The 25,532-nt window shown below is 41.2% G+C and overlaps 1 long non-coding RNA gene across 1 annotated transcript; it reads left to right on the top strand.

Annotated features, from left to right (window-relative positions):
* The first annotated feature begins 23,936 nt into the window (after positions 1-23,936).
* LOC120582808 (uncharacterized) lies at positions 23,937-25,226 on the top strand. The gene is made up of 3 exons (XR_005647647.1): positions 23,937-24,099; positions 24,266-24,443; positions 25,115-25,226. It is a non-coding gene; the product is annotated as an uncharacterized LOC120582808 (long non-coding RNA).
* The last annotated feature ends 306 nt before the right edge of the window (positions 25,227-25,532 follow it).

Genomic DNA, 25,532 nt, shown 5'->3' with positions numbered 1-25,532 from the left:
ACTTACTTCGCCTTCAAAAGGTACAAATAGCTGCATTGCATAATGTAACCTGATGTTCTGACAATCCCACTTATACTCAGGCTAAATTTAAAGGTCACTATTGCGGGCAAATTGTGGCAAGAGAATGAAAGTGCCTTAAACACAAATTTCATAGGTGTTTCCTCATTTCGAATCTTACACTATGAAATAGAGGAAAAATTGCCTGTGAGTTTAACAAAATATATAAGCGTAGAATCCATTTCTTGGGAACAAAGTAGCCTCAGGATAAACTGTAAAATAAGTAGACACACACATGTGAAGTGATCAAAGTTTGTCTTAGATGCTCTCGGTAATATCGTTCATGCTTTCCCCTTAAATTCATTAAGTACCTACTATGTGCAAGGAACCGACTGGGCTAAGCCCTGTGGATCAAATGGTACAGAAGACGAACTTAGTGCCTGCCTTCACGAAGCTCACAGTTTGTCGAGAAAAGACACAGAAACACATAATTACACGAAAGGGAGATGAGGGTTAGGAAACAGGAAGTCTATTTGGGTAAGCATGTAGCGGGGGGATCTGTAAAATCTGAAAGTGTGGACGGTACCTTTCCCCAATGAAGTAATGTTTTAGTCCAGAGCTAAAGGGTGAGTAAAAGAAAACATTTTAGGAGAAGAGAAAGTGTAATGCAAATAGAAAGAATAGCATATTTAGAAGCTAGGAGAGGAGAAAGAATGCTATAGCCGGCCCATAGACCAAATCCAGCTTGTTGCCTCTTTGTAAATAAAGTTTTATTGTAACGCAGATACATTTATTTGTTTCCTTACTATTGTGCTACAATGGTCGAGTTGAATAGTTGCAACAAAGAATGTATGACAACAAGCTCATAGTAGGCATTTAGTAAACAGTAGCTGTTGTTACAATATTTCATTCTTCCGCAGATAAGAACATTGATGGGAAATGGCTTAAAGGAGAATAGAAAGTTTCTATCTTTCTAGGAGAAGGCTCATTGTTCTTTGGGGAGAACAACATGTAACTGCTAGTCTTGGGTTTGTTTTTTTTTTTTTTTTTCAGGTACATAGTACAATGGTTAGACATTTATATAATTTACAAAAGTGATGCCCCCAATTACTCTAGCACCCATCTGGCACCACACACAGCCATTACAATAATATTGACTACATAGTGCGGGTTTTAAACCAGTGCTAATTGATCAGTAGCCACTTTGCATCAGCAGCCACACTGCGGAAAGTGACCTAGTGAGCAACAGTGTCACGCAGAGATCCACAACTAAAGATCAACCAATCTGTAAATACCCTCACTTCTGAAAAATCCTTCAATCTCTGAATTCTACTCTCTTTATATATATCAACAGCTCTCAGCCTGACCTAGAGATTAGACCTTACCAGTTGTCATTTGTCTCTCTAGAGATGATGGCCTCTCTTTTGGACATGGCTAAAGTGAGAAACCCAACTGAGCTGGGGTTTAAATCCAGGTGTCTGTTACTCCAGTCCCACGTCCTCCGGTCCACCCCGGTGTCTCTCGAGTTAACACCACATTGCTGGTGTTAACTGAGATAATGAACGGTGGTACCCAAACTTGCTATTAAATAACATCACATCGCATAAGGAGGAAGTCATTCTTTTTCCAGCTTCAATTTTCTTACATAGCAATGAAGAAAACAGGTTTCTGGAACCAGACTGTTCTACTACTGTGTTCATTGTCTATTGCTATATTACAAATTCGTCCAAAATTTAAAGACTTAAGACATCGATAAAAATGCATCTTACACAGAGCATGTGAGTCAGGAGTTTGAGAGTGGCTAAGTTAGGTAGTTCTGACTCGGGGTCTCTCAAGATGTTGGCTAGGGCTGTGGTCATCTGAAGGCTTGGCTGGGGTTGGAGGGTCCTCTTCCAAGATCGCTCACTCACATGGCTGGCAAGTTGGTGCTGGCCGTTGGCAGGAAGTGTCAGTTTCTTGCCCCATATACCTCTCCATAGGACTGTGTGAGTCCCCCTGTGACATGGAAGCTGGCTCTCCCAGAGCAAGTGATATAAGAGAGTAGGACAGAAGCAACAGTTTCTTCTGTGACCCAACCCGAGTTTTAGTCAGTTTGGGCTGCTATAATAGAATTGCACAGATTGGATGGCCTTTAAACAACAGAAATTTATTTCTTATCGTTCTGGAGGCTGGAAGTCCCAGGTCAGGGTGCCAGCATGGCTAGTGTCTGGTGAGGACCCTCTTCTGAATTGCAGATGCTCGTCTTCTCATAGTATCCTCTCATCGTAGGAGGAGGACAAACTCTTCAGACTGTCTTCTCTAAGGGCACTAACCCATTCCTGAGGGCCTCGCCTCCTTGTAGTCTCCCAAAGGCCCTACCTCCTCAAGCCATCACAGTGGGGAGTAAGATTTTAACATATGAATTTGGGGTCACAAATATTCAGTCCATAACGCCTTGAAAGTCATATGCTATCACTTCCGCTATATTCTGTGGTTACACATACTAATGTTGATACAATATGTGAGCCAACTACACAAAGGCCTAAATACTAAGAAGCCAGGACCATTGGAGACCGCTTTAGAGGACACCTCGGAGACCACCACTACCCCTTATTAGCGGTGTAATGTTGGACATATTATTAAACTTCATTATGCCTCATTTTCCTTACCTGTCAAATATTAATAGAAGAGAATAATAATATTGCCTACTTCATACAAAGGTTATTTTCTAATTAAATCAGTTAATATTAGTAAAGCCCGTAGAACATTGCTTAACACATAGCACATACTAGGAAATGTTCAGTTAGCACTTTTAACCTCTCTAATTCAGTGTTACTCAGAGAGTCAGTCCACCACGAGATAAGAGGCTGATATGAGAATGGAAATCAAAGCACTTCTTCCTTTACCGAGGGAGTCGTGCTAACAAAAAACAAACGAACAAACAAAGTCAGCCGTCAACTAAAATAAAAAATAATTTCAATTCAAAAGAGTCATGTAAACAAATATTATATGTAACGATGTAGTTGATTTACATTCTGGAACCAGTTGTTAACTGTAGACAGAAAAAACCATTTGCAGACCAAGGGTCAGCTCACAAACCATACTTTGAGTAAAGCTTTTTCTAACTCTTGATAATCCCTCTTTTCAACCACAGAGCACAAGCAACAGTGTTTCGTGGCATTGTTTTATTTTTTCTCCTTTTTTTAAAAAAAAAAAAATTCTCAAAATGTAGAGGGACGTACAAAATGTGGGAGCAGGGAATTCCGTGGAACCCACGATGTGCTGTTGAAATGCAGAACAGAGGGAAGTCGTTAAGGGGAGCAGCTGACGGGTGGAGAAGTCATGGAAAGTCATAGAAGGACAGTTATCACGTTTAATGGAAAATAGTTTTTTTCTCCATCTACCAATGTATTCCAGAATTTCTTTTGGATGAACTTACGTCTTTGTCTGGGTTCAATAAAAGCTGAGCCTGAGATGAAGACTTGCCTATAAGTTATTCATCTGGAAAGGAAGTGTGGAGAGCAGAAATTGAAGAGTAGATAAGAAAGCAAACACAAGAACGAACTGTTGAATTCGCCACTGCTGCAGAGGACTGGTGTTTTATCTCACCAGGATATTCTGAGAGCTTTTTGAAATTCTTGTCTCTCTGGGATGTAAAAGAGAACGATATTGATCCATCGGTTTCTTTCACCTATTAACCAAAGATGGTCTCCTGATCTTAACTCTCCTATCCTGCTAGGTTGCATGTTGCATGTAAGCGTTGCATAGATTCCCACAGAGAGTCAAGGGGTGTGTCAGAAAAGCTCCAGGCTTGAACACAAGTGTGTGGTGCCGCTGGAGGCCAGGTGCTCTGTGGTTATTCCCTTGCAGAGCTAGTTAAAATCTGCTGCTTGAGACTTACACGGGCACAGCTGTTGCAAAATATAAGCCCAAGAAGATTTCTGTGGGTCACAAGAAATTTCCAGTGGAATGCATTAAAATAAAGAAGCTTTGAATATAAAAAAATTAAGTAAGAACTTTGAGATTCAGCACAAACATGTAAAAAGCTTAGAAGCCATCATTCCCCTTCTTTCAGGAAAAAACTGGAGGAATTGAAAATCAATGACTTTTCCAGGACCTATCAGAGAAATAAGATTGGCTACATCAGAGAAGCATAAACTCAGAGCAAAATGCCACCTCAAAGTGTGGGAAGAGATTTGCTAATCTAGAGAGAAGCTACTAGGGCCATGAACTCATGGGAACATTTAAATGGTAATTTTAACAAATAGCCAGATATGGAATTTGGACTGATGGGACAGTAAGAAATTGCTGGGGCTCATCAGTCTTAGGCATCTTCAAACTTTCATGGGCTTTTCCTTCAGGAATCCTATCAGGTTCTCACGGTGGGGGGTTGTGAAAAATTCCTCTTTAGCGATGGCAGTCATTGCGAAATAAGGTCGGAGTCTTCTCCATGACAAAGGCCTATTCTCCTAGGAAAGACTTTGCCGGAGGCTTATTCCAGATGGAAGAAAGGAATTCCTCCTCACCACAGCCTTTCTGTTCCACCTAAGAGGAGAGAAACTCATTTCCATCAGGCAACAAGGCTTCAGGCGTTAGATTTGCAATGCTATAGCTGGGCACGGGAATAGGGAACAGAGGGAAGACAGTTGTTCTACTGAAGAAACCATGTGAAGGTCACAGTCCCAAGGCCCAGACCCACTAAGAGACTGAGATTTACTCAGAAGATCATAAAATGTTCCTCCCACCCCAACATCTTCCCACCACACCAATCGGGATCTGATATATTAGTGGATTACAATGGAAAGAACTTCAAGACACAAGCTTTCTCTGAGGAAGAGTACATAGGGAAGCCCAAAGTCAAGAGAAGGGACAAAAAGAATGACACTAGAGGAATTTGAATCCTCTCACATCTACAGCTACGACGGACATTAAACACAGCCCAAGTCCTAGCCACACTAACATATATCATCATGCTAATGGCGTATTTACCTCGATTCTCGTTACCTGACACAACATGTCCAGCCTTCAACAGAAAGTTAAATGTCATGTCAAAAGCAAGAAAAACATATCCCGAAGAGATGAGAAATCCATCAAAACCAGATTTACATATGACGTGGATATTGTATTTATCCAATGGGAAATTTAAAATGATTATTGTTAATATGTTAAGGAAAAAAAGCATATAACATAGAAGAACAGATGAGAAATGTAAGCTGAGACATGGAGTTTCAAAGAAAAAATGCAAAAAATCAAAACCTGGAAACTTAAAAAATAAAACAGTGACAAAGAATACCTCTGATGGGCTCATTAATAGACTAGACATGATGAAGAAAAGAATCAGCGAACTTGAACGTAGGTCAATAAAAACTCCCAGAAAGAAAATGCAAAAAGAAAAAAAGAATGAAAAAACAAAAATATAACATCAAAGAGTTGGGGGAATGTCAAAAGGTGTAGTATCTATGTGATGGACACGCCAGAGAGAAAAGAGAGAACGGAGCGGAAGAAATATTTAAATTACTAATGGCCAAGAAATTTTCAAAATTAATGACAGACTTCAAACTATAGATCGATGAAGCTCGGAAAATACCAAGGAAGATAAATAGCAAAAGATGAACATCCAGGCATATCATATTTAAACTGCCGAAAACCATAGGCATAGAAAAAATCTTAAAAGAAGTCAGCAATGTCATAGGAACGGGAGGGAGGAATTAATAATATTCTGCTATGAGTTTCGTGCCCTACCATGAAGTGGCATAGTGTTATGTGAAAGTGAACTTAGAACTATGGCAACCACTAGGAGAGCAGATTAAATCAAATCACACACAAAGTGAATCATAGACCTAAATGTAAAATGCAAACTATAAAACCCCTAGAAGACAATACAGGAGGAAATCTAGGTGACCTTGTGTTTGGTGATGACTTTTTAAATACAATACCAAAAGCACAATTCATGAAAAAAATTGATAACTTGGACTTTATTAAAATTAAAAGCTTCTGCTCTGTGAAAGGCACTCTTAAGAGAATTAAAGGATAAGTCATACACTGAGTGAAAATCTTTATAAAACACAGATCTTATAAAGGACTAATAATCATACTTCACAAACAACTTTTAAAATGCAACAATAAAAAATCTCAGTTAAAATATCAACAAAATATCTAAACAAACACCTCATCAAAGAAAATACACAAATAAGCATATGAAAAGATGCTCAACCTCATTTGTCATTAGGAAATTGCAAATTAAATTGACGAGATATCTCAACATGCCTATTAGAATGGTTTGAATCCAAAACACTGGCAACATCAAATGCTGAAGACACGGCCCAACAGGAACTCTCATTTGTTGTTGACGAGAAGGGGTACAGCCTCTTTGGAAAAAACTTTGGCAGTTCCTTAAATAACTAAATGTATTCTTACCATATGATTCAACACTTATGCTCCTTGGTATTTGCCCAAATGAACTGAAAACTTATATCTATACAAAACTTGTATGTGAACTTTTTTTAGTAACTTTATTCATAGTAGCCAAAACTTAAAAGCAACCAAGATGTCCCTCAATAGTTGAATGAATAAGGAAATTATGGTGTATCCATACACTGGAATATTATACAGTGTTTAAAAGAAATGAGCTAGCAAGCCCCCAAAATATGTGGAGGAAACTTACATGCATGTTGCTAAGTGACATCGGAAAAGGCTATGTGATTCTAATATACGACATTCTGAAGAAAAGCAAAATTATGGAAGCAAGAAAAAAGATCAGTGGTTGCCAGGGTTTGTGAGGAAGAGAGGGAAGCATGAATAAACGGAATGTGAGGAATTCTTAGGGCAGTGAAACTATTTTGTATGACATTGTAATGGTGGATGCATGCCACTGTAAATTCATTAGAGCTCACAGACTGTATAACGCAGAGTGAACCCTGATGTGAACTCTGGACCTTAATTAATAATGATGTATCGATATTGGCTAATCGGTGTAATAAATGTACCACAGCGATGCAATATCCTGAAGGGTGGGAGGAAGGACGTGGAAGTCTGTCCTATCTGTGCTGACCATAGGCTAGAGCTATCTTCGATTGCATCCTCTCCTTATCCAATGATGTTGATTTTTCCTCCTAAGATGTCCCTTCAATGAATCTTGTTTTCTGCACCTTTTCCCAAATTGCTTTGGTTTGGGCCACCGCCCTCTCTCGTCTGGCAATACTAGTTGTATTTCTGGTTCAGTTCTGAAACGGAAAATGACTTAAGTTCTTCGCACCTTAGTTTTCTCGTCTTTAAAATGGGAATAATACTGTCTAACCTCATAGAGATTTGGTGAGAATCAAATTCGTTAATTCGAGAAAAGAGCTTAGGCTAGTACCTGACATATAACACTATACGTGTTAATTATTATATTATTATTCTCTTTGTTTTCAATATTTAACCAAGAATAACTTATAAAAAATTTAAGACACTGAAACAATGTGTGTGTGTGTGTGTGTGTGTGTGTGTGTGTGTGTGTGTGTGTATTTGCTCTGGCTTCATTTCTTTCTGATTTTATAATACCCATGCAATCAACTGTGATAATGTGTGTGTATGCTGACACCAAATCTTTCATTCCTTCAGCTTCAGATGCTGTGTGTGTATATGGAGAGATGTGTTTGAAACATAGAATGATCAAAAGGCCTATTATCAACCCAAACGGATAACCTTGGGTTTTTTTTGTAGTCTGAGTAGTGTGTGTGTGTGTGTGTGTGTGTGTGGGGTGTGAGAGACATACTACAATCAAAAAATTGGCACCAAAAAATGATCTATTGATGGACTGAGACCTGGCAGGGCAGGCGGCAGACAGAGCAGATGGTGGCGGTCACAAACTGGGTGTCAGCGAGCCTGCAGAGGTCATTCTGAGGCAGAACAGTTAAGAAGTTAAGAGATTAGACTCTGGAGAATGACAGCCAGAATTCCCTCCTCCATCACTTGCTTGTTCTGTGACCTTGACCAAATTGCTTAACCTCTGTGTTCCATTTTGTCACCTATGACGAAATAGGATGATCAGATTACCTACTTCTTTAGGGTCGTTGTGCAGTTTGAATGAGTTAACAGGGTAGTCCTGGCACATAAGGAGAACTCCCTAAGGAGTCAGAGACCCCAGAGAGGTGACCCATTCCTGTAACCCCACTTCCCAAAGCTGCTCCTGGGAGGCCAACATGTGCCAGCTTGTGATGCTGGCCCACGAACACAGAGAGAGCCGATACATGGCTTGTAAGTGAAGGGGTCCCCACTATGCCATTGATGATCAAGCTCCTGAGGCTCCTTCAGTAACAAACTGATCATGGCCTTTGGGTCTGGCTCATTCTAGCTTTAGATAGTCCTAATGATTAGAGAGAACCCCCACTGACTGTGGTTTTGCCCACTGGTCAGAATGGACCTGATCCCTTTACCTGACACTTCATCTAAGCACCTGGGGTCAGCCATCAAGCCACTCTGAGTCCCTCCTTTTCCACCTAAACTCTAGAGCCATACAAGACAATCAGAGTGTCTAATAGGCTGACTTAAGATGCCTGAAAAGCACACAGTCTGTTTTCTCGAGCCCCTCACCCAAGAACCTTTGTGCCACTGAGGAACTTCAGGGCTGGCCCCGACGAAGCGTGGAGCTGTGTGTATTTGGCAAGAAGGGATGACTTTAAAGGCATTTTGTTAGCAAGTTTGCTCGCCAAAGGGCCTGCACGCTCTGATTTCTTCCAAACCCCTCTAGAAGCTCCATTTCCTAACGATCAGTGGGAAAATCCCCAGAATAGGATTGGTGGTGTGAAATTTCAGATTTTATGCAAGTTCACAGCTAGAACCCATGCACAATTACTGTTAAGAGTTTGATTTTACCCCTGTGAAAGCCCCACGGATTAGGCCTTTCAAAAGAAAGGAAAAAAGCCTCTTCTGAACTCTCAGCCTCCGTTGGATATTCCCCGTATAGAATAGTCCTCGTACTGCCAGAGCATTTACAATGTAAACGTTTTCTTTTCAAGGTCAGGGTTTAGAGCCCAAGGCCATTATTGAAACTGCAGGGGCAGAGCCGGAACAATTCTGCTGGCATTCTAAAAATAAGAAGCTTTATTTTCAAACTGCAGGATGTGGTTTAAAAGACAGAGTCTCAACCATTACTTTTTTTTGACTGCGGCCTGTATCCCTTTTCTGTCAATTTGGTGTGAAGGAAGGAGGCTGGTCCCATACAAAGGGCACCAACCTTCTCAGTCCTCGTCATTCCTTCCTTCTTTCCATTTCTGATCCTCGACAGAAAGGAGAGAGTGCCCTGTAGCATGAACATGTCTCCAAGGTATTCAAGAGGGCACTGTTGACATCCAGAAGACTTATTCATCTTGGAGATGCTTTTCCGCTCTTGACAACCATCTTTGTGCTCTGGGGATGCTGGGACTTGACCATGCTTGACTCAGGCAGAATGAAGCTGGACCACGAGCAATGGGCGTCTTGGGGGAAGGGTGGCAGAGGGAGGTCGGAGATTCTGCAAAAGAAAAGAGTCCAGGGTGAGGGCACTGCCCCCTGAACATCTGAACCCTGAGTGTGTGTGGGTGGAAACCGGACCCAACAAGGTCAGCGAGCCCACGCCGCAGCCTCCTTAGCTGGCTCATGGTCAGTCATCAGGAGGACCAGGTACCTTCTGTTAATGGATCGCACCAATAAGCCCACCCAGACTTTGCTGGGCGTTAAACAGCAGCCTTTCACATATTTTTTCATAATATATATCTAATGAAAAAATATATATATATACATTTTTTTTCAGCACCATGTTATTCATAAGACTTCTCTTGAAATCTTCATTTTGACAAGATTGAAGTAACACTTTTAAAGCCGTTCTAGCCATCTTCCTCTCTTCCATCACTCTTAGGGGATTTTTGAGTGACAGTTTTTTTTCTTTTAATCATTTAGAATTGCTTTAATGGTGCTTGAGAACTGACTGGCTGGGTAGTTAGTTCTCTGAATGGAAGACTTTATATGCATTCGAATGCTTTTTTTTTTCCACTCCCTACAACCTCCTAGCTACATCCTTTTATCTATCTCTTTGCTGGAGTCATGTTACAGATTTGGAATATCTATGGAAGTTTGACACTGGACAGGTAGACTATATATAAAAGAGACAACTTGGTGTAGGAAGAGCTAGCTTGGTGTAGGGGTTCAGGAGGGAAAGGTCACCTATATGCCAGTTACTCATGCTGGGCGGGCTTTAAAAAATTAATTTTTCTGAGCCTTCGTTTTCATATCTGTATAATGGGAGGGTTGAGAAGGCTCAGTGATGATCGTTGTTTTTTATACTATTTGAAACTCCCTCACCTCTTCTTCTTTGAATTTTCCTTTGAATTTCTTAAAGTACAGAGATTCATCCTCAAAGATCGCTGCTCCTCTGTGGTTACTTTCTTAGGTCTCCCCTGTCTGGTTCATTTTCATTCTGTAAAGCTCCCAACTCAGAAGTTGCCTCCTTAGAGAGGACTTCCTGGACTACTCCGTCTAAATCACTGTGTCCCCTGTATTACCCTGTTTATATGTATAATGTCATGCATTCATTTTCTGTCTTCCTTATCGCTTCTTGGCCTTTTGGCTAAGATCAAGCGCATTTTCTGTCTTCCCCATGAGGGCTGGGGTCTTGTGTGTCTTGTTCACTGCTAGGACTCCTAAGCTTGAAGAGTGTCTGACACATGGCAAGTGCTCAACGTATATGTGATAATACATCAATAACTTGTAGCTTTCACAGAATTAGCCTCCCTTCATTTATACTTAGCCATAATAGAGTTTAATGTCTTAATTGTGCCAACTTCAGAGATGTGAGAGGTAGGGAGAGTATGTTGAGTTTTATGTTCTTGCCAGCCTGGCATAAGGTCTTCTGGTCTAGGCAATGTGGGAGCCCTGGATCCGGGCACCAAACAGGGGGAGGGGTGAGGTATGGGCAGCTCTTCCAGCTGCCTTCTAGCTGCGTTGAAATACCGGGCAAGGAGGATCCCGTGACCATGCCTGGCGGAGAAGCCACTGGAATTGCTCGCTCTGGTTCCTATGTCATATGATGTGTTTAAGTGATTCGGAGTTCACCTGTCAGTGTTTGAGGACAAAGAAAGATGCTAGAATTTCTCATGCACGAGTCTCATACTAATAAACTGAGGGCTTCCTCAGAGAAAGCTCTGTCTTCTTAGAAACTGTTCTAGGCAGGGAAGTATATCAGTCAATCAGCAAATATTTCTTCCACGCTTACTTGGCATGTGATACACTGTGATGACAGGGATCTCTGGCTGTAAGCTCCCTGAACTTAACAGTTCTCAGGAATGCCCTTCATGGATAGATGTGAGAATGATTAAGTATGATCCCAAGCTAGGGTTTAGTATAAGTGATGGTTTTATCTGAACCATCTATTATTCTTAAATGCTATCATGAAGTTGTCACTTTCTACTTTTAATTTTTCAAATCAAATTCCAAAAGGATTTGTTCACCTCTCAAAAAATTGGCTCTTGAAATGTCATCCCTTGATAGCAGCTTTCTAAGGTCACATGGTTCAAGTATTATGGCAAAAAATCGTAGGCACTCTGGTCTGAGATAAGAGATTAGTATCTTTCTAAGCTTTTTTTTTTTTTCCCTAAACCAAATGAGTTCTCTTTAGTAAAAGAGAAAAACTTGTGCAAACGTCAAGCACCCTTATAAAGTTTAGGCTTCAGAGCAAATCATTTCTTAAAAGCAAATTTTTATTTTTTAAGGAAAAAAAAACTGTAACAAACAATTGGGCGCCTTTTCTTTCTGATACTTGCTGTGCATTATTAGTAGCAATTGCAATCTTTTTTTTTTTTCTAGCAATTTCACGAGCTCTAATTAGCAATAACCCAGAGGTTTATAGCTTCAAGTTGGATAAGGGCTTACTCAACTTTGTGCCCTTTCTACCGGAAAAAATGCAGAGGAAAACACCATGCAACCCCAGAAACATACGACAAATTAGGAAAAACAATTGCAACTTATGTCCCAGACAAACGACCTGTTAGTAAATGGTAACAAGAGAAAGACACACTGTTTAGAAAACCTTCACTTCTCCTGTGTGTCTCCTTTATGCTCACACTGTTACAGCCACACTCACAACGCTGCTGACATTGGATGTGTAGGGGTTTGTTCACACCAGGCAGTTCTGTGTCAATTCTGACACTATCTACCTAGAGATAGCATCAGATCCTACAGGTTAAGTAAGGGCTCAGTCCTCTAAGACCTCATCCCCTTTTCAGAAGTCAATCACATGTCCAGGTTATTATTACCTGTGCTTCAGATCGATTTGCTGTAAATCAGAAGTTCCCACAACCCCCCCTCTGGGTTCCATTAATTTTCTAGAGCGACTCAAAGAACTTAGTTAGTTTACTTTCTATTTACCAGTTTATTATAAAAGGCTATGATAAGAGCATAGACGAACATTCAGATGGCATAGATGCGTAGGGCAAGGCACGTGGGAAGGGGCGGGGCTTGCTTAGCCCTCTCTGTATGCATCACTCTTCCTGGTGTTCACTAACCAGGAGGCTATGCCCACCCTGCACTATGGGGGTTTTAATGGCTTAAATAATAAATAAGACTTCATCATGCAGGTATGATCACTTACGAAGTCCATCTTTAGCTCCTCTCTCCTCTCTGGAGGATGGGGAGGCCTGGAATTGAAAAATTCTAAGTTTCTAATCTTGCCTTTCTGGAGACCAGCTCTGACCCAGGAGCCCACGGAGAGTGACCTCCTTACAGCGAAAAGCATTCCTGCCTCCCAGAAAATTCCAAGGGATTTAGGAAGCAGAGTCAAAAACCAAAAATTAGAATGAAAGATGCTCCTGTGGCTCTTCTCACTTAGGAAATTATGGGGTTTTAGGAGCTCTGTGCCAGGAACTGGGGGCAGAGGCCAACATTATCTCACTCCTACCATCAAAAGACTAATGGATACAGGAGGTGGACAGATAGAAAAAAAAAGATATAAATGGAAATATAAAACAAATGATAAGATGTTTCACTTATTCATAAGAAGAGAAATGAAAATGTAAATTACCCAGGAAATGTCATTATTCACCTACAGGATTGGCAAAGATCCAAAACTTGCATATTGCTGGAGCCACAGGAAAGCAAGCACTTTTATATGTACCAGACAGCAGTGCAAATTTGTTCAACTCTACAAAGGCCGATTTAAAGCTGCTGTGAAGGCTACGAAAGTATGTGTTGTTCTTTGACCTGGCACTTTGACTTATAGGAGTTTATCCAACATGAATGCTCCCACGCAGGAGAAATGACGTATATACAAGGCGATTATTTGCATCGTTATTTATAATTGCAGAGTAGAACTCACCTAAATGTCTCCCAGGAGAGGATTGTTACATAAATTCGTATTTACCTACATAATGAAGAAATTATTCATGTATATCGATGGGAAGATTGCTGAAATGTATTGAGTGAAAAAAGTAAGATTCAGAAAGTGTATAATATGCTACCATTTGTGTAAAGAAAGGATTAAAACTTCATATATATGTAATATATATAATATATATTATATATATATAATATGGAGGTAGTTAAGTATTTGCTTGTACATGGGCAAAATGGGTAAAGGAGGTCAAAAGGTACAAATTCCCAGTTATAAACCAGGTAAGTCATGGAGATGTAATATACAGCATGGTGACTATAGTTGACACTCTATTGCATAACTGAAAGTTGCTAAGACAGTAAATCTTAAAAGTTCTCGTCACAAGAAAACAATCTCTAACTATGTGTGCTGATGAGCTAACTAGACATATTGTGGTGATCATTCTACAATATCTACATATGTTGAATCATTATGCTGTACCCCTGAAAATAATATAAAATATTTTATATTATAAAGTAATATAAAATTTTTATATTATAAAATAACATAATGCTATATTTCGATTATAGCTCAATAAAAAAAGAAAAAACACTCCTATGAATTTGATGTATTATTCATCTTATTGTACAGACAAGAACACTGAAACTCTGAGAGGTAAAGCTACTTGCCCAAAGTCACACAGCGGCCAGAGGTGAACTTTGAGCTCAGATCTGTCAGAATCCAAAACCCACGTTCTTAAATATTTATACTGTTCTGTGAGTCACGGCGCCCCTCTGATACTCAGTTTATTCAATTTACTCAACTGTCAGGCAAGGACATGGATCGGTCTCATTGCACTGGTGCGATTAAGTGAAGGTGTGTTTGTGAGAGCCAAGCTTGCTGGTTGGTATACAGCAGGCACTCAATAAGTGCTTCCTTCTCCAATTACAAAGATCCTGGAACCTTAAGTCTAGGCTTCCTAAGCTGATGAAGGCCTGATCTTTGAATCCTGGCTGAGATGGTTTGGAATATGGCTGTACATTTTTGAAAAATAAACTAGATTTTATTTGAAAAATAAAAAAAATATAAAAAGTAATATATACTCACAAAAAAGCCCAGGTGGAGAGCCCGAGGAGAGAAAGAGCAATTAGAAGGATCGTTTTATAAACTACATAAATATCTACCAATGTACTGTATACTTGAAACTAATAATAAAATAAAATTTAAAAAATAAAAAATAAAGTAAATAGAAACAAATAAAAATAAAAATTTAACCGGATTAAAAAAGCAAGCAAGCAAGCCAGCAAGCCAGCCAGCCAGCCCAGGATACTATAAAGCCTGAGAAAAGTCGGGGGAAATTTAGTTTTAGTGCCAGAGAGGGCTTTCTCTGCCTCGTTCTATCTGCCACTCTGTCTCTTGGTGACTTTCAGCCAGTTACTTAACTGAGCTGTACCCGTGTTTTCTCTTCTACAAAACGAAATTCATAATTTTTTTTTTTTTTGCGTGATTGCACACAGATCAAAGGGAATTATGTATGTAAAGCATCTTCACAATGTCTGACCCGAAACAGGCACTCGACTCGGATACCTGCCGCTGCTCTCACTGCTGGTGCCACTGCTGGTGTCTCCGGTTCCTCCATCGAAGGGGTCTGTTTCTGTGCTTTGTTCCTTGGCCTTTTCCCTTTGCCATAGAGAGACCATCTTCTGCCACCTCTGCTCCTCCTGTGCTTAGCACAGTGTGTCCCTCCTATTAGGCACCCGGAAGATATTCATTGAAATCAACTAACTAGAAAACATACGGAAATGTTTTGTGTAGCATCTAATACCCGCACATGGTCATAATCATGGCGGTGGCGGCAACGTACATTCACACAGCTTTTCAGTTTAACGAGGCTCTTTGGCATCCTTTTCAGCTGGATTCCTTCATTTTTTTTTATTATCAAAGTGCATCGTTATTTCCCAATGCTCCCACTTAAACAAGGAATGTGTTACTTACTGCATTGGTTTAAATGTTCATAAGAAATATTGTGTGCTATCTCTTTGATGAATTTGACCTATAATTTGATTATATAGGAAAACACCTCGGCAGGGGCTCCTGCCAAGAAACAGGAAAGAGCCCCGGAGATGAGGAACAGAAAGGGCTGATGGCGAGGAACTCAGCGGGGCGCAGGGAGGCGGTGGTCCTGTTAACAGAAAAAGAAGATTTCTACCTAACCCGAGAAAAGAGAAGAGAGAAAAACAGCGCCTTTACACAAGATGATATGATTGGCTTCCATTTATGGGCATAATGGGAAAAAAATAACTTGAATATTGGGGTTAAAATTGGGTTGAATTGAAAATCTGCCAGCTGAATGAAATGGCAGATCTGAACTGAGATGTAAGGTATCCTTGAAACGGCGTTAGGAATGTGAGGTACTTTAGGATGGGTGATTGCGCTGTGGCCCGGAGCAGCCTGGGGGATACACTCATTTAAACCTCGCTGGTTTCCAGCCTGCTGGAGTTCACAGAGACCTCGGTTTCACTGGTCTCACTCTGTGCAAAGTAAGTGGAGGGCTGACCTGGCATTCTGCGGCGGTCTGCAGGAGGATGATGCCATGCTTCCGTACCAGTATTTCGCAGGCCCAGGTATGCCGTGGATCCGTATAAATTGAAGGCCCAACCTGTCATTACCTGCTCAGCAAATGGTACCACAATTCCTCACCGATCCAGGACAGAAACCTAGGCGTCACCCCTCATTCTTCCTTTCCTCTCAGCTTCCTGATCCAGCCTATCAGCAAGTGCTGTGAATTTTGCCCCGTGAATATGTCTCTGATCTAAATGCTTCTCTCCTTCTCCACTGTCAGCCTGCTAGTCCAAGGCCCCATTCTTTACATCCACCCCGACTGGTCTCTCTGCTCCCTCCTCATGACCTTTTCATACTCAGGTACCTAATAGGAGACAAGAGCTCTTAAGACAGAAGTCACACCTCCAGCGGCCTGAAAACAAGCCTCCTTCTTCGGCCTAGCTAATCCTACGTTACGAAACTCATGTCTCTCATTGTAACTCCTCTCCCACTATCTGTCTTCCCTCTCATCTAACGCGCTCCAGTCACTGGCCTTTGTTCCGGGTTTTCATTTGGCCACGAATGTTCTATGCCATCAGTAGCCATGTAGGTCCCCAGACTTCTTCACTCATCCTCACTTGAGTCTGTGTTTACCTCACAGAATCTGAGAAACACTATGCAATGGCGAAGGCTGAGCTGAAGACGAAGCAGGAAACACCAGAACTGACTGAAAGTCTTACACGGAGAGTAGACCTCAGCCCCTCGCTCCGCACACACACACACCTCGCTCCCACCTCCACTGGACGGGAGGGTTAGTGTCAGGACTCGAGGACGCCAGTTGGAGGAGAGTGATGGCGTGAGGCATCGGGGTTGGCGAAAGTCTGTAGACAAAGGGACGAGACACTGCACCTGCCCCCAGCCCCAGCTCCCTGACTTGCTTGTAGATTTTCATCAGCCAGGGGTATTTTGTTCTTGTCTGAATATGATACGATACGATATGACACAACACAACACAACACAACACAACACAACACAACACAACACAACACAACACAATGCAATACAAGAAAATATAAAGACAGTGTGTCAGAAGATAGAGCAATGTCTTCAAAATTCTGAAGGAAAATAATTTTCGACAAATAATTTTCTATTAAGCTACCTTTCAATCGAGCCTGAGTGTAAACTAAGGCCATTTTCAAACAAGAAAGGATTTAAAACTAATGGCAGATGTATTTCAGCAAAAAGGGGAGCACACCACAAAATAGAAAACCATGGATTCCAGGAACAGGGAATTTGACAGAGAGGCAGCGAAGGAAGTTCCCGACCACAGCTTGAGAGCAGTCCCCAGCGTCATCCAGTCTACGTTCAAGTTTCCAGCACGGGCTGCTCATAGTCATCGATGCATGCCTCTGAGGAAACTATTCGAGACCACCCAATGGATTAGAGAACGGTCCAGAGATTATATTGAGATGGGAATGATGCCTGTTCCCAGCAGCCAAAGCAGAAAACCTCACAATCCACAAGGCATTCATAAATAAGAGTTTTCATCGATAGTGAGGAAAAACTTACCCTGTCTGTTACCCAATTAAAAATGATCAGTTATGCAAAGAAGCTAGAAAATATCACCCATAAGTAGGGGAACCATCAATCAATGGAAACTAATCCAGAAATAACTTAGATGATAGTATTAGCAGATAAAACATTAAAGGTTATTATATCTGTATTCCATAGTTTAAGAATCTAGAAAATCTAGACGAGAGACTGAATATATGAAATAGAGACGTAGAAGAGATTTTAAATAAAACCAAATCAAAACTCTAGAGATAAAAGTTATAATATCTGAAACACAAACTGGATAATATTAACAACAGATTAGGCACTTTGATAATTAGGCATTGCATACATTTAGTCAAAGATTACCTTGATTATATAATCACTACAATATATATTTTTAAAATGTTGGGGAAGCAGGTCCTCTATCTTCTGTTTTCATTTATAATCAACACTGAACTTCCCTATTGACAGTACCTATGAGTTAATTAAATAATTTGGCCTTGATGTCAGGAAACCTGGCATATCCTTCATCAAAAGATTCTTTTCAGGCCATAGGGATAAACGCTGCCTGTTTAATGATACTAAGCATTTAGTTCATTAGGTTGTCATGAATAAACCTCCTTTTCCAAATATATGAGTGCCACGTTTTTAACCTTTTAGGAGAGTCTAGTGGGGAAGGCTCAGGATTTGGAGGTCCAGTTTTCAATAACATTCGGTAGATTTTATTGAACGTGTTCTGTGTTCCAGGCATGGTGTGAGGTGCTGGGGATTCACTGGTGAACAAGGCGCAGCACTTGTGTCTCATGAGGCTCCAAATCTAATGGCAGGAGACAGACAAGGACACCTTATTACAACACAGCGTGATAACGCTATGGTGGGAAGTACAGGTGTTAATGGGAGCGTGATCGGATGACCTCTATTCAGATGTGGAAGCTAGAGAGGACTTGCTGCAACTAATCAGGTCTCCTATGGGACCTGAACTGGAAGAAGATGATTCCTGGGAGAGGGGCCGGCAAAGGCTCAGAGTCCAGAGAAAGCAAAGCATCTTGGGAAACTGCAGGAAACTCAGTGTGGTTAGAAAGTTTGATGACTGGACTCAGCGTGAATTAAACCTAGGGAGGTTTCATTTAGTTATTGTTCTGAGGGAAAAGAAAGAGATTGAAGGGATTTTGAACGTGATCATTTTACTGTTTAAAAATATTTACTCTGGATATCGAGTCTGAATGTCAGAGAGGCTGTCGCAATAACCGAGGTGAGATGTGATGTTAACCTGAACTTGGATGAAGACCTTTAAGTATGGAGGAAATTGGACACTTTCGAGAGAAATCGAGGGAATAGACTTAGCAGAATGCAGTGATCGATGATTACTGGAGGCCAAGAGAGAGGGCGGAGTCTTAGGTCATTTTTGCTTGAGGCACTGACCGTGAGGCGCCATCCCTGGGTCAATCTAACCAGCTTTCTTCCCCAAGTGCCCACGTGCTTCCTGGCCACTGCCACGTAAAGGCCCCCAACGCCAGGGTGGGTGACTGTGTTTTGAGTTATTGTTTTCTGAGCTCGCCTGAGTCCTCCGTGTTGCCAACTCTCTGCACTGTTCCAAACCTCTCCACGCTTCCTAAAGCGCCCACTCAATCATCATTCTCTTTCCAGTTCACAGACCTGCCTTCTATTTTGCTCAAAACAATCAAGTCCAATTAAGTCAATGTCCCTTACTTTCTTGCCCCATTTGTGAATCTATCCCCACAGCTTTGCCTTCAGGGAAATTTCCCATGCTCCATTGCAAGGATAAGCCCTTTGCCTATGGACTCCCTCCTTCTCGCCTCCTCGGCCACCTTGCCCTAATGATCTCCTCCCTCTTCAGCATCCCTTCTCTTTCTCCTTGCTCCTTTCTTCTCTTGTCTCCTCTCCCTCAGCATCTAAATATTCCCAAGCCTCTGCCTTCTCTTGATTCTTCCTGGCTGCCACAGCCCTCTCTCTCCATTATAATTTGCCTAAAAACTTGGCCACCGCCCCCCTCTCTCATCACTTCTGACTTCCCTATTGACTCCTCAGCTTTCTGAGATCACCCATGCCCTTTGTGGGCCAAACCCCATGGTTTACACCTAGGCTTGGGTTAGGATCCTAGAGCTACCACTTAGGCTTGGTGACTTGGGCGTGCTCATTTTTGTCAATTGCGAAGGGAAGACAATATTAATTTGTCACTGAGTTGTTGAGAAGATCAGATGAGTTGATGACTTTGCATTCCCTGGCACAGGATTTTGCCCTTGGCACTTGCTGACAGCTACTGCTATCAGAACCCAGATATCCTGATTTCTAGTCCAGGGAGTGAGTTCTGCTCTACCATGTGGTCAACCGAACTGAGGAGAATGTGACATAGTCCTGTGGATGGAAAGGACTTGACGTGGCCCAGCTCCTGGGGTGAACTTCCTTGTTTTAGAGCGGCGATAAGGAGCTCTTGCAGTTGGTTCTCAGCATTCTTCTTTTCCAGACCCAGATTTGACATTTGTGTTTTTTTCTTTTTCATCCTGTCTTTACGGCTGTTTTTGTAACTCTTAAATTCTTTAGTCAAACCCATTCTCATAGAAGACAGAAAAGGAGGAAAACAATATGGTTCAAGGAAGCTTGATGCTTGTTCCCCTGAACTTTCTTTCCCAATACTAATCTCTCCCTGGAAAGTTTCTTGCCAAGATGGGTGCTCCATGAAACAGACATCCTGTTTTGTGAAGACTCCAGCAGGCATCCACTTTCAAGAACAGAGTTTGTGGGTCTGAGTCCTAATCCAGCAAATCTCTAGATAAAGCAAATATTTCCTGAAGTCTTGTTCCATTCCCAAGTATTTTGGAGCTTGCAAACTCAGATATAATGAATGGAGCCATTAGAGTGAACAATCACTCGATGGCATAAGTTATTTTAATGGGCCCGTCACTTGAAACTAAACTTCCACCATCTGTTCTACCCTTTAACTGCAAATGCAAAAAGAATACCATTCTCAATGGCACCATAAAAAGTTAGATATAAGTGATTTAAATGCATGTTTTGGTTCTGTATTCAGTGCAATATAGATCTGAAGGAAGGCTCATATTGGATTTACTTTTTATGGCAAAATCAAAATTCAGAGTAAAAGAGTCTCTCTGTTCACTAAAAGAGTGGCTTTTTTAGTTGGCATGGAATATGTTCTATCATGTGATTCATTCATTCATTCATTCATTCAGTCTTTTTCCCACAAGTATTTCTGGAATGCCACCGTATTCCTGGTGCTGTACTAGAAACTGGGAATGTAAAAGTTAACAGTGATAATTGGCAAGACCCTTGGCACCTCCAAAGGAAAATAAAACAGAGCATTTCTTATAAATAAACATAAAAGTCAGATAACAACCCAAACATAAATTTTATGTTCCGCTTCAAAATGCTGATGTGTTGGAGTAAAAATAAGTCTGCAATTAGCCAGATCTCGGTTTTAAATTCCTAATTCCTCCACAGTGCAACCTCTCTGGGTCCGTTTTCTCATCTGACGTTTACTTAGGTATCTGGCTCTGTTTCCTCACCTGGAAAATGGGAACAACAATATCTCCCTCATGGGTCTGCTGTGATTGAATGAGTTATATATGCACACCTGCTGGCCCAGGGCATGGTTTACTGTTGGCACTCTGTTCTACTTTCTAACTTGCATTTTTTATAGATTTCAGAAAATTGCTTTTTTAGACATAAAATGATAGACCAGAGGAGGAAAGAGTCTAAGAGATATTCAGTTTTACATTCATGTTCTTTATTTTACAGACAATGTAATTTGATCCCAGGGTAAATTAGTAGCTAGCTCACAGTCTTGCACTTTGCAGTGATTTCTAAAATATTCTGTTCAGGCACCTCCTGATAAAAATATTTGAGCATTCACTCTCGATATAGGTTTAATTGAATTCATATATATATATATATATATATATATATATATACACACACACACACACACATATACATATATATGTATATGTATATGTATAAATATATACACACACTGATATTAACATACTGCATACATTGTAAAAATATACATAATAGAAATAAAAAATGAGCCAACGATAAACTGAAGAATATTTTTTTTTTTCACTAGTTGTGATGGCTTCATACGATGCTTAAGGCATCCAACCTAGTCTTTTGGGATATATTACAAATTTAGGTAAAGTTCATTCATATTATTTCCTTTCTTTCCAAAATATTCTGCATTCATGCCAACAGCACCCCTTGTCAACTCCATTTCCAAGTTATATCCTCACTATCTCTTTTCATATCAATTACGATCGTGGAAATGTTGCAGAAAAGATCCAAAATCAGATGGGAGAGAAACCAAGCAGCATTTGGAGAGTTGGAGAACTCAGGTTTATTACACTGGCAGACCCAGAGGAGCTAGTGCTCTGAAGATCTGGGCCCAGAGCTCAGTTGCAACATTTCTTATATAGACCTTTTTGGCACAGCCTGATTGGGTAATTCGAACTCAGGCAGGAGTTGCTATGGTTGCAGGTAGTTTAGCTACATTGCATTACAAGGGGGAGATTTGCTATGGACTATGGGCAGTTACTAAGTGCTACAAAGCAGGGGAGTTGCTGGGGAGTATAAATAGTTACATTTGTTGCTTAGCCAGAACAAGCAAAGAGAAGGTGAGTCTTTAGTCAATTTCAAGTACAGCCCATGCAACAAACATAGTTACAGAAGCAGAACAGAGAGCTGACTAGCCTTTTGAATGAAAATTCCTCCTCACTAGTCCGAGCCAACAGCATTTGCCACTTGTACTTCTGCGTCACGTTCTAACTGGCCTCTGTGCTTATACTCCTTATACTCTCACCCTCTCTCCCCGTTTTAGTCCATTCTGGTTGCTTTAACAAAAATTCTATAGACTAGGTGGCTGATAAACAACAGAACTTTATTTCTCACAGTTCTGGAAGCTGGGAAGTTCAAGATCAGGGCACTAGTAGATTCAATGTCTGTTGAGACTCCGCTTTTTGGTGTTAACTTAAAAAGCCAAAGTTAAGAGACAATAAGCAGTTATTTTTGGTCGCAGAATTATAATTCTGGCACACAGATTCAGGCAGAAACCCAAATCGTGTCCTGATTTCAGGGTGAAAGCAAGAGTTTCTAATGAGAAGGCAAGGAAAGGCAATAATTACATGAATAGAAGAAAGGCATTTCTATTGGTGTAACAAACTCAGTTACTTTTTAACTCTACGTGGCAATTACTGGTTCTATCTTCAGAAGGAATATCCATTATCAACAGTCCATGTGGTCAGGATATCTGCTTTTTGTTAGTTTGACAAACAATAGTAAGACAACATTGCTTTGGCCCAGTACGAAGGTCATTTTGTCCAGTTCAAACATTTTGTAGGTTCAAAGAACAAGATATGCAAACGGTTTTTCTGGAATGGCTGCTGTGGCTCTCTTTTCAAATGGACACACTTATGTCGACTTTTCACAGGGGAAATCATAAACACATAGATAGGAATACAGAGAAATTATGGCACCCTACGTAAATATATCTCTTCGTATTTCACATAGCAGTGCGACACAGAGTTTTCTTATAATTTGGGGAAGTTTAGCACCAAACTGGAAGAATGAAAGCATTAATTCAATTCTTTGAGGGTGAAAAAAAAAAAACAGGAGTAAAATAATTAAGTGCCCTTTGCCTTCTAATGAACTGGCACACAACTGCACCCAATTTCCCCCTCTGCTTTTCCTGTGATCTCTTCGAGCTTTTTCTTGGTCAAACCCTTTCTGTTCTAATTGCACTAATTTGTAACTCGGTGTTTTCCATCTGGGATAGAGATTTGTGCGGGCCCCCTTCTCTTCCACGCCGGCTAAATTTGCCCAGCACCTGGCTGAACATATTGGTTTCGGCATATTTACTCAAATTGTTACTAAAACATCACAGACAGTCAGTTCCTGGGAGTCAAATTGCAAGCGGAGTCCCTGTCACTTGCACTAATACAATTTAGACTTAAAATTCACCGACAGAAACCCTGCATTTCCATGCCTATCGATGGCCGCCGCCTGGAACCCTGGGTTTGGCATTTAAAGCATCCACGGAGGGGAGGAGACGTTAGGGAGGCAGTTCAACTGGTTCCAGCCTCCTGTTTTATACATATTCTGCCGATTCTTTTTTGACTCTTCTTTTTCATCTATTTTAACTTCCCCAAATCTTTTGACTAGCCTGTGTCCACAGCTATTGACAATCTCATTTCCTGAGGTCTTTGTAAATCCAATCTTTTTACCACCCTCTGTTTGGTTGAGGGATTAGAGCTCCTTAGCCTTAAAACCAGTTTTAACTGTTTCCGCCTTTCCATTTTTGTCCTGAAGTATCCTTTTTGATTTATATGTCTGGAAACCCAGAAAAGCCTTCCTATTGTAGCTGCAGCTGGAACGTGGCCCAGATCCAGCCCAATCCTTTGCAAGAAGGATTCTGTCCCTCTGTTTCTGCCTTTTGCTGTAGAATTCATTATTGTAATGCCTTGTTTACTTACATTTCTATCCAGCGATAATGAGCTTTTTTTTCAGCCTTTAGGTTTTGGCTGAAGAGGGAAGGCCAAGAAAAAGAGAAAAGATGGGAAGAGTAGAGCATCTTGCTACGGGACTAGCTTCTCTGATCATTAACTCTTCAAAAAATCGGGATCCATGAATGAACCAGCCTGTTCTCCTCGCTCAGTATCTGGCTGGTTCGTTGGACTGTGAGTGAAGTTTGTCACTTGTTGTCTCTTCTAAGATGGGGGTGGGGGGGTGGTCTCGGGATGGTGAGGAGATACAGTGCTTGATAGGAGGGAGGCCTTCAGGGGGGCCTGCTCTCTATCTTCCATGGCTGAGGGGACTCCCCTCACCCCCACCCCCAACACTCAGGAACGGAGTGCAGCCCTTCCCCCACTCCACATTTCCCCACGGACCTGGCAGCCTGAGGAAATGAAATCTCGTGTTGGAATACAGACACAATTTTCCAAAGGATGGATTGAAACTGTCTACGTCATCGCAATTTCTAATCAGAATCTGTGTGTTCTCAATGACATCGTTAGCCAGACAGGTAAGCTTTCGTAGTATCCATTCGTTTATTCACCCACTTGCTCCTTATTTATTTCTTCGGGCATTCATTTACCAATCCTTGTGCATAAGTGCCTACTGCTCTCAGGCCGTGAACTAGGTCTCGATGAGAGACCATCACAAAATGGTGATCGAAAAGATCAATAAGAAAGTCAGAAAGAGTCTGGAGACTGACCCTCTACAGTTCATAACTGGGAGACATTAGTCACAATCCTGATTGGGGTGGTAAAAGAGGAACGGGGTGTGGGGGGACACGGAATTCAATAAAGTAAATTAGACAACAAAATATTTAGTCAAAAAGGTAGGGATGAGGTGGGCAGACTTTTGTCTACACAAATGTGTGACGAGAGTTGAAAGAGAGTATCTTAAGTAAGGGACAAGTTCAAACTGGCATCGCAGAGGTAGATGCCAGCTGAAACACTTGACCTTGGAACCTCTTTGATATAGCGGGCAGAACCCAAGAGGGTTGTGCTGTGTGTCGTGGACTGCACGTCAACCTACTTTTTTCTATCATATGAGCTCACTTTTTGCTCTCCACAATTTAAATTCACTTTCTGTGGTTTGGGAAGCCTGTCGCTAGGAGTCTCGATGACAGCCAGCTGGCCATTCAGGAGCTGGAGGTCCGATTCTCACTTTTTCCTGCTTCCCTCACAGCCAGTGTTTTGACTTGTGCCTTAGCCTCGGCTAATCAGATGCAAATGCTTTAGACTCTGCTTGATGAGTGATTGAAACAAAGAACAGTGGAGAACTCATTCTGGTGACCAGCGAAACAGCGGTGCAGAAGCATCCAGTGAAGGACCTGCAGCCACTGTGCCAATGCAGTCGTCAGCGTCCAGTGCCCACGGCGCCATGGAGCAATGGTGACAATGTTGTCCTCCTTGGAAGGACATATAGGAGCAATGGTGACAATGTTGTCCTCCTTGGAAGGACATATAATTTTAAGTGACTACAATAAATCCCCAAATAAATAAATAATAGCAAAGAAACCAAGCATGACTATTAGTGTGATGATGAGATAAACTTTTGTGTGCCATGCATTTTTTTCTACAGACTTTGATACTACATCAGTGAA

Source organism: Pteropus medius, unplaced genomic scaffold, assembly GCF_902729225.1.
Source record: "Pteropus medius unplaced genomic scaffold, Ma_sr-lr_union100, whole genome shotgun sequence".
Taxonomy (NCBI): Eukaryota; Metazoa; Chordata; class Mammalia; order Chiroptera; family Pteropodidae; genus Pteropus; species Pteropus medius.
The sequence above is the reverse complement of the archived record's forward strand: the minus strand, read 5'-3'. Positions and strand labels throughout refer to the sequence as shown.